Source organism: Microcebus murinus, chromosome 8 (assembly GCF_040939455.1).
Source record: "Microcebus murinus isolate Inina chromosome 8, M.murinus_Inina_mat1.0, whole genome shotgun sequence".
NCBI lineage: Eukaryota > Metazoa > Chordata > Mammalia > Primates > Cheirogaleidae > Microcebus > Microcebus murinus.
This window is the reverse complement of record NC_134111.1, coordinates 85,856,196-85,867,507: the sequence shown is the minus strand read 5'-3', so window position 1 is coordinate 85,867,507 and position 11,312 is coordinate 85,856,196. Positions and strand designations below refer to the sequence as shown.

The 11,312-nt window shown below is 38.6% G+C and overlaps 1 pseudogene; it reads left to right on the top strand.

Moving 5' to 3' along the window:
- Positions 1–7,644: 7,644 nt before the first annotated feature.
- LOC105867032 (signal peptidase complex catalytic subunit SEC11A pseudogene) lies at positions 7,645–8,160 on the top strand (annotated as a pseudogene).
- Positions 8,161–11,312: the final 3,152 nt, after the last annotated feature.

Below are 11,312 nucleotides of genomic sequence, written 5' to 3'. Positions count from 1 at the left end.
TTTCAATCATCATCAATGTTGGGTAATTTTAAGGAAGAAACAGTTAAATGTCCTGGATGGTTTCTTTTTTATATTTATGTGTTTTGAATATCCCTATGTGCCCTTTCTCAGAAAAGATTTATGATAGCAAGTTTTGTTTAGACTTTCAGTGGCCTAAAGGCTCTGAATGCTAATGAGATAATTTGGCAGTAAACTCCAGATTGATTCAATTAAATCATGACCAGTAACAAACTAACTGTGCCTTAATTGTGAAGTAATTGAAATTCATTTTTTGAAAAATATACTGTGAAAAACAAAGGTAGTTTCATCACCTGACCAAAGTTTTAGAAAAATGAAATTAATAGTTATCATCTAAGTTCTATAGATGTTTCGCAGGAGAAAAAATTGATAAATTATTTTTAGTTTGGGGCTTTAAAGGTGGATCTAATATGCTTTTTTATTATTTATCAAAATTTTTGAAAAGGGCTATGTAATAAAAAAATTACATAGTATCAAAATGCATTAAGCCATAAATAAAGTTGTTTCTTGTATACTCCAAAAATATAAGAGGTCTACAAAAAGTTCATGCAAAATGCACATTAGGAAAAAGATTATGCATGGAGTCCAAAATTTTTTGTAGCAAAACACTCTCATACTAACTTGTTATAACATGTCTGAACAGGATCTTGTTTGAGAAACTAAGAAGGATAAGACATCAGTAGGAAAAGAGCCCATATCAGAGCAACACAAATTCTGCCAAAATTGAAGCAGGGAAAAACACCAACTTTGTGATGAAGCTTGGGTAGGAGAATGACAAAATCACTGATGCTTTACAAAAAGTTTGTGGGGACAGTGCCCCAAAAGAAATTAGCAGTTTACAAATAGATAACTCATTTTGAAAAGAGATGATGTAATCCTAGCACTCTGGGAGGCCAAGGCAGGAGGATCGCTCAAGGTCAGTTCAAGACCAGCCTAAAAAAGAGTAAGACCCCGTCTCTACTAAAAATAGAAAGAAATTATCTGGACAATTAAAAATATATATAAAAAATTTAGCTGGGGATGGTGGTGCATGCCTGTAGTCCCAGTTACTTGGGAGGCTGAGGCAGAAGGATTGCTTGAGCCCAGGCGTTTGAGGTTGCTGTGAGCTAGGCTGATGCCACGGCACTCTAACCCAGGCAACAGAGTGAGACTCTTCCTCAGAAAAAGAAGAGATGAGACAATGTCGAAGATGAAGCCTGCAGCAGGAGACCATCCACATCAATGTGTGAGGAAAAATGAATCTTGTTTGTGCCCTAATTGTAGAGAACTGATGATTAATAGCAGAAACAATAGCCAACACCATAAACATCTCCACTGGTTCAGCTTACACAATTCTGACTGAAAAATTAAAGTTGAGGAAACTTTCCACTCAATGGGTGCCAAAACTATTGCACCTAGACCAGCTGCAGACAAAAGTGGAGATTTCAATGAAAACTTTAAAGTAAGTTTATCAAGATACTGAAGCATTTCTTCAAAGAATTGTAACAGGAGATGAAACATGGCTTTCCCAGTACAATCCTGAAGACAGAGCACAGTCAAAGCAATGGCTACTAAGAAGTGGAAGTGGTCCATTCAAAGCAAAGGCGGACTGATTAAGAGCAAAGGTCATGGCAACAATTTTGGGGGATGCTCAAGGCAATTTGCAAGAAAAATAGGTAAGAGCTTGTTAACTTTATGAAGGACCAAAGAATGATAACATCTTATTATGAGAAAGTTAGTTTTAAGAAAGTTAGCCAAAGCTTTAGTAGAAAAATGCCCAAGAAGTCTTCACCAGAGAGTCCTTCTCCACCACGACAATGCTTCGGCTCATTCCTCTTGTTAAACAAGGGCAATTTTGTGAGCGTTTCAATGGGAAATCATTAAGAATCCTGATTTAACTCCTTCTGTCTTCATTTTGCTTTCTAATCTTAAAAAATATTTAATAGTGACACACTTTTCTTGAATTAATAATGTAAAAAAGATTGCATTGACATGGTTAAATTTCAAGAACGCTCAGTTCTTTGGCGATGGACTAAATGGCTGGTGTTATCTCTTTTAAAAGCATCTTGAACCTGATGGAGCTTACAGTGAGAAATAAAGTTTATAATTTTTATTTGTATCTTTTAATTCCATTTTTCCATGAACAACTCCCCTCATATTAGTGTATGTACCTATGCTTTATAAAAATTTAGGTCTAAATTAAAGATGTGGTGGCACTTACATGTTAAATAAACCTGATGAAAAGTGAATGGCCATAAGACAGAAACAACTCATTGTTATAGTGCCCCATATAAGTGTTAACCAAATCTGTCCCCTTGAAATGCCATCAATTTTTAATAGGTTTTTTTTTTTTTTTTTTTTTTTTGAGGCAGAGTCTCGCTTTGTTGCCTAGGCTAGAGTGAGTGCCATGGCGTCAGCCTAGCTCACAGCAACCTCAATCTCCTGGCTCAAGCAATCCTTCTGCCTCAGCCTCCCAAGTAGCTGGGACTACAGGCATGCGCCACCATGCCCGGCTAATTTTTTATATATATATATATATATATTAGTTGGCCAATTAATTTCTTTCTATTTATGGTAGAGATGGGGTCTCGCTCTTGCTCAGGCTGGTTTTGAACTCCTGACCTCGAGCAATCCGCCCGCCTCGGCCTCCCAGAGAGCTAGGATTACAGGCGTGAGCCACCACGCCCGGCCTAATTTTTAATAGGTTTTAAGAGAATTCTTTCTGCTTTCTGTAGAAACAGAATTTGTCTATATATTCTTGATGACTCAAGACCATCATTGTAGGCTTGGGTTATCACACTAGGCTAGGATAGATTGACATCTATAGGGGCCTTGGGAAAAAATGGGTAAGAGCAAGGACTCTAGGGCAAGATTACCAGGTTTAAGATTTAGCCCTCCTGCTTACCCAGTCTGATAACCTGGACTAGTTACTTGCACACTGTGTCTTGGTGTCCTCATCTGCAAATGAGAATAATAATAATAATAATACCTCCCCAAGTTGTTGTGAAATGGGTTCATGCATATAAAAAGACTTAAAGAGTGCCCAATAAATGTAAGTTACTATTACCATTATTCTTGAGGAGTTTACTTGTTCACAAAATAATCCTACACTCTTTCAATTTTGCATTTGTTCAATAGACACTCATTTTCTTTCTGCTCTTTGAATTTTGGGATGTTGAAGTCACATCTAGGGCATCAAGGGGGAATGACCATCAGCCAACCATTTAGAGCAGGATGAGGCAGAGAGGAAGGAATATCATCTACATCATCAGCACTGGGCCTGCCACTGGGGGCAATAAGCATGCTCAGCCAGCAGAGGGTGCTGACATCAGAGAAGGAGACAGTGAAGAACGTAGGGTCAAGACTTGGCCACCCCCTCAGCTCTTCAGCTGTGGTCTGGACAACCAGCAACAGGGTTTCACAAAGAAGAGTTAGGCATCCTAACATGAGGACAAACGGACAGAAGGAGCTTGGATTAGGGACACTTAGTAGTTTAGCAGACAGGAAGTTGACATTGGAAATATCCTCCAGCAGGTGAAATAGCCCTATTGACTAAGCAGGAATTCATGTGCAGTGGCTAATTCTTGAAAGGGTAGGACCCCAATACAAGAGAGATTTAGACATCAGGTATCAATAACACCCCGGAAACAGGGACCTAAGTTGAAGTCCTGTTGAACGAATGAGAAAAATTGGAAGAGTGGGCTCAGACATGAGAGGATTGCCAGTCATTAAAACTTCAGGGTCAGATTCTCACCAAAGATAACTTAATGCTGAGCTTCAGAAAGTGATTCTTCAAGTGAGTGAGTTTCTATTGACCTAGGAATTCGGAATAAAGATGAGCCCATAGAGGAAGACCACTGGCCCAGAGTTTTGTGTGGTGGAGAATTGAGTATAAAATAGAGAAGAAAGATGCCAAGGTTTGGAAGCTATTTATGTTTAACACCTGAGTTATTTCTTGTTGCTGTCAGTGAACTTATCTCTAGCAGTATTACTCATCCCTATCCCCACCAATCAACTAAGTGACTTTAAATTTATGATCTGCTAAAATACCACAAACTGCATTTATTCTAGTTGTATGTAAGAGTGAGTTAGTCCTTTCATTCAGACCTGGAAGCCCTCTTAGGAATAAGTAAATACACTTTGCCATCTAGACCCTGTACCACTATTTTGGCTGCTCTGAAATCCTTGCAGCTTTCTTTGGGATTGTATTACCTATTTAAGATACCAGTTAAGTGTCATCAAAGTAACGGAGATATTAGCATCCTTTCAATGCATTCACTGCTTTCTATTCAACAGTCTGACAGAAATGACTCAGGTTGCCTCTGTTCCCCTTTCTAATGGCAGTACTCTTTTCCTCTTAGGAGTCAGGCAAAGGTTCGATCCGGCTGTCTCTGTTGGGTGGGTCCCCCTGCAGAGTACTGTCATAGTGTTGTGGATCATCCCCCTCAATTCACAGTTCTGCCTTAGAGCTACCCTTCTGGAAAGCCAATAACTGCCTGAAATCCGATTCGTGTCACAGTGCACCCAGTAAGCTTATAAGACCACAGTGATAGATTAAATACATCCACAAATTCTTTGCTGCTGTCTCATTGAGAGGCATAGTTTAATTCCTCTGCTCTTAAATCCTGCTGGCCTTAGAGACTTACTTGAGCAATAGAATGTGGCAGAAGTGACATTTTACAGTTTCTAAGGTGAGGATATAAGAAGCTTTGCATTCACTCTTGGAGTGTTCAGCTGCTGTGCAAAAGCCCTGACCTTCCTAAGGCCACCTTGCTGGAGAGACTACATGAGAAGACATAAGAGCGAGACATATGTGGCCGGCTGTTCCAGCCCTCAGACATTCGAGTATTTCTGCAGAGGTCTTGCTCAATTTGCTGATGATCTGTGAATATAATAATATGATTGTCATTTTATGGCTTTAAGTTTTGGAGGTGGCTGTTATGCAGCATGCGACATCCAGAATTGGCACTTTTCACTGGGGCAGAGACTCATGGACTAAGAAAGCCTCCTTTCCTTTTATTAATTCATCGCTGTAGTCTCAAGTCTACCACACCAAATGGTTGGCCAAATTCAGATTTCCTTACTAAAAGGTTAGGGCAATTTTAGGAGAGAAGTAGATGGCAAGTAGAACATAGATGGCAAAAGGTTACACTTAAGTATAGAAAGGGAAGGCACCTAAGAATTGGGCCCCTCAAAGGAAATCCCCCTCAAGGGCTTCTTTGCACCTCTTGTGGCTGCCATGACCTCAGGTACATGCATTCCCTCCTCCAAGCATCTCTATCCTCCAGTCACCTGCCTGAATTCCCACCCACCTCCACAGAACACTCTGCTTCTCCCTGAATCCATTCCCTCTCCTCCCTTAACATAAACACCCAAGTCTGATGCTCGCAGTGGGGTAGCAGCCGCAGGGGTGGACAGGATGGCCAGTGAAGCAGGTGGATACCCAAGTCTCACAGAACAGGTGAAGAGCAACGGCTCTGAGCCATTGTTAATGATGCAGACGGAGCCTCGTTGGGTCTTCTTTTTTTTCCCAATATTTGTACCGGTATGTGCTACAGTTGAGCTGATCTCTATAATTAAAGAACTTGTAAGTGAAACACATATCTGAGAAAAGTCATTAATTTGGGGGGAATAGAGCATTCCACACTAAGAATCATAAATTGAGGCATTCAGACTTTAAGCAGGTAATAAAAATGAGTGAAGGGGACTTGGTGTCATTATTGGGGAGAGACGGGATCATGGCAAAGTGGAATGAGCTTGTCTGCCTTTGCAAAGGGCACAGTTGCCACACGCCTCCCTACATCTGCAATTTTGCAGGAATGCAGACAGTGTTGCCTTCTCTCTCTCTCTCTCTCTCTCTCTCTCTCTCTCTCTCTCTCTCTCTCTCTCTCTCTCTCTCTCCCACACACACACACACACCTTAGAAATCTGAATTTACATGTGGAATGCCCAATTTTCAAAATGCAGAGGGGGAAAAATGAAACAAAACACATTTATTCACTGAATTTGGGGTACCAAATGAAAAACATTTTGAGAAAGTAATCTTCTTAATTATCAAGACACCTCTACCTTCTCTTTTCCCTGAGCTCCATAATTACATTCAGTAGCATTTAGTGTCATCTTACTCAGCCCAGGGATTCCACCTGAATAATACGTTAATTACATTGGCCTTTAATATTGACTCCCCTTTTTTTCTCAGAGCGGCTCCCAGATTTGATTAATTCCTAAACTTTAGCCATCCCCCTTTGATCTGGAGAGTATTTGCCAATTCTTTTCTCTACAAAAATTTTAGAGGCTTAAAGTTAACGACTTTCACTGCTATCTTAGTTCTGAGACTCTACCTCCTTTCACCCTTATTTAAGTAATACTGTATTAACCAGGTAGTCATTGGTCCCTATACTAGGTGTTTCTGCTACAAACAATGCCTGGTTAGCTCTCTTACCTTGAGATTTGAAACAGAAAAATAATTTAATGAATATCTCATGGGAAACAATAGTTGATTTGTTAGGAATTAAAATAAGCATGCAAAATTAATTATTTTTCTCTATAATGTAAACACTGCATTGAATTTCTACTACCTCTTCCTTCTCCCCAATCCCCAATTCCTCCTGGCTGTAATTCCTTACATTAGGATGATATCATTCTAATGTAAGGAATGCCAAGATCTGCCAATACTCCTTACTCTAGTCTAGACAGTACTTTAATCTTTTCATCATAACAATATGGAAAGGATGTGTCAGCAAGAATTCATAATTCTTTATTCTCTAACAATTGCAATGTCAATATATGTCCAGATGATAACCAAAATGCTTCAGCCATCTGGCCGAAGGCAGGCTCCGAAATCATCTGACCTGCTCTGATTCCCTAAGCCAGCACTGCTTAACTCTTCAAGAGCGGGCAATAAGAAATTGGAATCCCAGTTGGAAGCAGAGGTAGGCACTGCGGTCCTAAAGCTTTTGCAACCTGAGGGCCCCCCTTAAGAAAAAGAATACAAAATTAGCAAAATGAACTTATATCCAAAGTGCCCTTAAAAGAGTGGACATTACACTCACTTGAGTTTTGGTAGTTTTTTTTTTCCTTTAAAGAGAATAAGGTAAAAGTGAGGGATCCCTCTTGTGAGGGTTAATTTTAGGTGTCGACTTGACTGAATGCAGGAATGTTTAGATGGCTGGTGAAGCACCTATTGGTTTTGTCTCTCTGGAGAACCCTGACTAATACACCTCTCAAGTGGTAAAACCAGGAAATATGAGCCAGGGAGTTACTGGTGGCTGGGTCCTGAAAGGTATTGATTGATTACTTTAGAACTTAATAAAGTCCACACATAGAAATAGTCATGAGAGAAAGAAAGAAACAGCCTCGTTATAGCTGTTCAGAGGCCCATTTCATAATCATTTTTTAAATGCTTCAGCAAAAGAAATCAGAAATTACAGACACTAACTTAAACTATATATATGGCACATATTTTGTCATACATAAACTTATCTATTAAAGAACTAAGAAAATTCAGATAAAAAGTGGAATATGAAACAAAAGGGATGACAAATGATAAAAGTCATAGAGATTATTGAGATATCACACCTCTCTCCTGCCCATGTGCTGATTGTTGTCCCTGCCATGAAGCTAGGCCTTTTGGACGATGTGCAGTGGATGAGCAAGTGGCAGCTGTATTATCAAATCTTAAATTTTGAAATAATTGTCTCCTCAACGCTAATGGTCTGGAAGGGGTTAATGGTAATAGCTGGTAGCGAACGTCCTATTGTAAGGTGCTCACGGGCAGCATGGAACCTGTGTTTCATAGAGGAGATCTCTTTCTAACACATAGAGTTGAAGATCCCATATGAGTGGGAGAAATTGCTGTTTTTACGATGGAAGAACAAGAGATTCTTACAGTTCACCCAGGCTTGATGATTCACGAAAAGCAAAATGGACATGATAGGTTTTTGACCAAAGGAGATAATAATATGGTTGATGACCAAGGCCTCTATAAACAAGGACATTGGCTAGAGAAAAAAAGATGTCATGGGGAGAGCCAAGGGATTTGTTTCTTATGTTGAAATTGTTCCTTATGTTGGAATTGTGATGAGCCTCACAAATGACTATCGCAAATGTAAGTATACAGAACTCTTTTCTCCAGTTTTATTTGTGCTGGTCTATGGTGAGTAAGAAGTCCACCTTGCTGTTCCTGGGAAGATGCCATACTTTTTGTTACTGAATGTTTGGAGTAGATACTGGTCTATGGTTGGCAGAATGGAAAACACACAGGTTGGTGTTTCTTGATAGCGGTGGTTTGCATTAGTTTATGTTCCCACACCAGAATACGTGTGAGTGGGTACACTCCAGGGCATTTTTCAATCACAGGATTGAATAGCTGTCATTGTCACGCTTTTCACATTTTTGTACAACATTAGATTTTTTTATATTAAAAGGTTGAGCCAAAGCTCCCAGTATATGTATTTTGAAGCCACGCTTGACTTCTGAAGTGTCTACAGAGTTTAAAAATGAAAATGTAGCTCTTTGTGGCTTTGAAATCATCATATCTCCTTATAATGGGAATGGCATATACTGAGGTGGTCATAACTCTTAACTTCTCAAAATTAAAAAAAAAAAAAAAAACACTTTACATATTGAAAAAAAAATTGAAACAACAGCAAAATCAGATGATACCCAAAGTATTAACTTCTGTTTTGAGGCCATGCAAATGAAGCGGCCCTAAAGCTCTATTATCATTTGTTTCAGGATAAATCTGCCTCTACTTAGAGGGTCCATCCAATTTCCAACACAAGATGACCTAAACCCCTTCCAGGAGATTTTGGCCTTTGTTTACTAGTTTACTCAAAGCAGAATGTGTGGGTTTAGTAAAATCCAATTACAATTTCCTTGTGCCTTATTTGGGAATAGAAAGTACACATTTCTTCTTCATCCATGAGTCATGCAGAGAAAGAGAGTAAACAAAGAGACTCCCTAACAAAGCCAGTTTCAGAAGGAGAGTTGTAGAAGTTATTTATGCACCCTCAGCGCCAAAATTCAGTGGCAATTTCCAAAGGAGATTCCTTGAATGAGAAGAACAGTTGAATGTCTGTTATTTCCATCTGATCTCTTACGGAAAAATCATGTTATATGTCAGTAACAAGGTTCTCCATTCAACTGGAGATTTTCCCAAGCCTCTTGAGTAAGTCTTTCTTTTCTGTCTTCTAGACTGGCATTTCTCTTTTGCTTCTCCCACAGTATCCTCATTGATTCTACCACTTAAGCTGCCATCCATCAACTCTGGGAGAATTTCTACCTATAATCATATTCCTGTTGTGGTGAGACAGAACATGCCTTCTGCAACTATCTCAATGTCTAGATAGAGCCAGGTTTTACTAGACCTTTGCTACCTTTAGTACAAGTCCTTGTAAGTTTGCTTTATTTTTTCATCTTTTTCCTTTTTAAAAAAAATTTTTTTTGCCACTTATTGCCTTAATGTTTTTACTTTAGTAATTCAAGGTTGTTTTTATTTCTTTATTTGTTCCTATAGTCAGTACCCTCCATGCTCTTTCTGATCTGATTCTCCCTGCATGCTTTCCTTCCTGTTGCTGACATTTGTCTTGGACTGTATCTTTTATGTTGTCTTCTTTAGTGTTTTTTTTCTCCCAATAGTTTGGGGGTTTTTTGTTTTTGTTTTTGTTTTTTTACAATATCACCTTTACAGTTTCGATCTTCCAATAGTTTTAATTATTGGAATAATGAGAAGAGATGTGATGACCACTTAGAGAGTAATAGACCAACTTGCTCAAAGAGAAACTGCTTTCTAGCTTCCTTACTCTATCTTTACAGGGTGTTATTTTTTCATTCACTTTAAAGCATCCCTTTGGTCACTGATGTTCTATTTTGAGACAGATAGATATGCCAAATTGGAAGCTTTTTGAAAACTTTCCTAACCATAAAACTGTTTTTAAATTTCCATTAATTGAGACTTGGAGAAAACAAATAGCTGCCTAACAAGAGAGAGTTTCCAATGGAGCTAGGAAGCCCTCAGGTAAATTCATTAGCACTCTACTCTTGCTGGAAGCATAGATTTGCATGGCTACCAACACACTACTCATCATTCCTACTAATGAGGGGATGAAGATTCTCTTTCACTGTTATAGGAATACACTGTCCATAATGTATCTTTCTTTTTCATTCTCCACTCAGATAATTAATAGCCTGTCTTCTATCCGAGATCCATAACAGACACTGGAAACAGAACATTATATAAAATTAAGAGTAACTCTCTATTTGAAAAGATTTTCAAGAAACATTCTGATAGTCTGTGCTGTTTTTCATTGGCAGTGGCAAGCAGTAATACTGGTGCAGGGAAGTAGGGTATAGTAGTGTGGAATTGCTAATCTGTAAGATAAAGTATAACTGAATTGTGTCACTGATAAATACCCAATTAAACAAATGAATTTATGTATTAAATATTCAGTGGTAAGAAATTGTAATTATTTTTTTCTACCCCACTTTGGCAAACTAATTTTTGAGGATTTACCAGTAGTAAATCAGTTGTATTTTAGGTGAGCCAATTGGTATGCTTGCAGTGACTGCTTTGAATTATAATTCATCTTATGCACACATCCAATTACTTCTCACAGAAAGGGTTCAGAAAAGTTCCCAATACACCAAAGCAAAGCCTTGACTTCAGAAAATATGTGTACTTTGGTGTTTTTCAATTTTTTTCTTAATTGAATGAAAGAAATGTGAAGTTCAGCTATTCTGTAACAAACTATTATGTTTCTTCAAGTTGGAATGACATTAGGATAAAGTGTTTAAATCTTTGTTCATAGTGAATATATTTTCTTGCAAATTTTGGAATATCATCTCAAACGTTAAGAAAAAAATCCTGAATAAGAGTAGGAAGAGGGATGAAAAAAAGAAAAGAAAAGGGCGGAAAAAAACACCCTAGGATAACTCTCCTCCTAGAGAAGCATATTGAGTTACCGTAAAAGTGAACTAGAGTCTAGACCAGGTTACATTTCTGGGATACAGCAAAGATTTAGTATGAACCAGTCAGAGGTTATGTCAGGAAGCTGTGAGGAATGAATTGCAATTTATTGGTAACTGAGAAAATGGGATTCAGGTCACAGCAATATACTATAGATTGGTTCAGAGGTTGGCACTCTATTTAGTTCTGAATGACTACTGCAAAGTGAGGTAAAAAATGAGAAAAAGAAAGGAACGTCAATAGGAGGTTTAGCTGGAGATATGGACCATTGCAAGGAGGAAGGAAAGGACAACAGGGGAAAGGAGAAACTATACAGGTAACACCAGCACAAACCTAGAGTATCACAGAC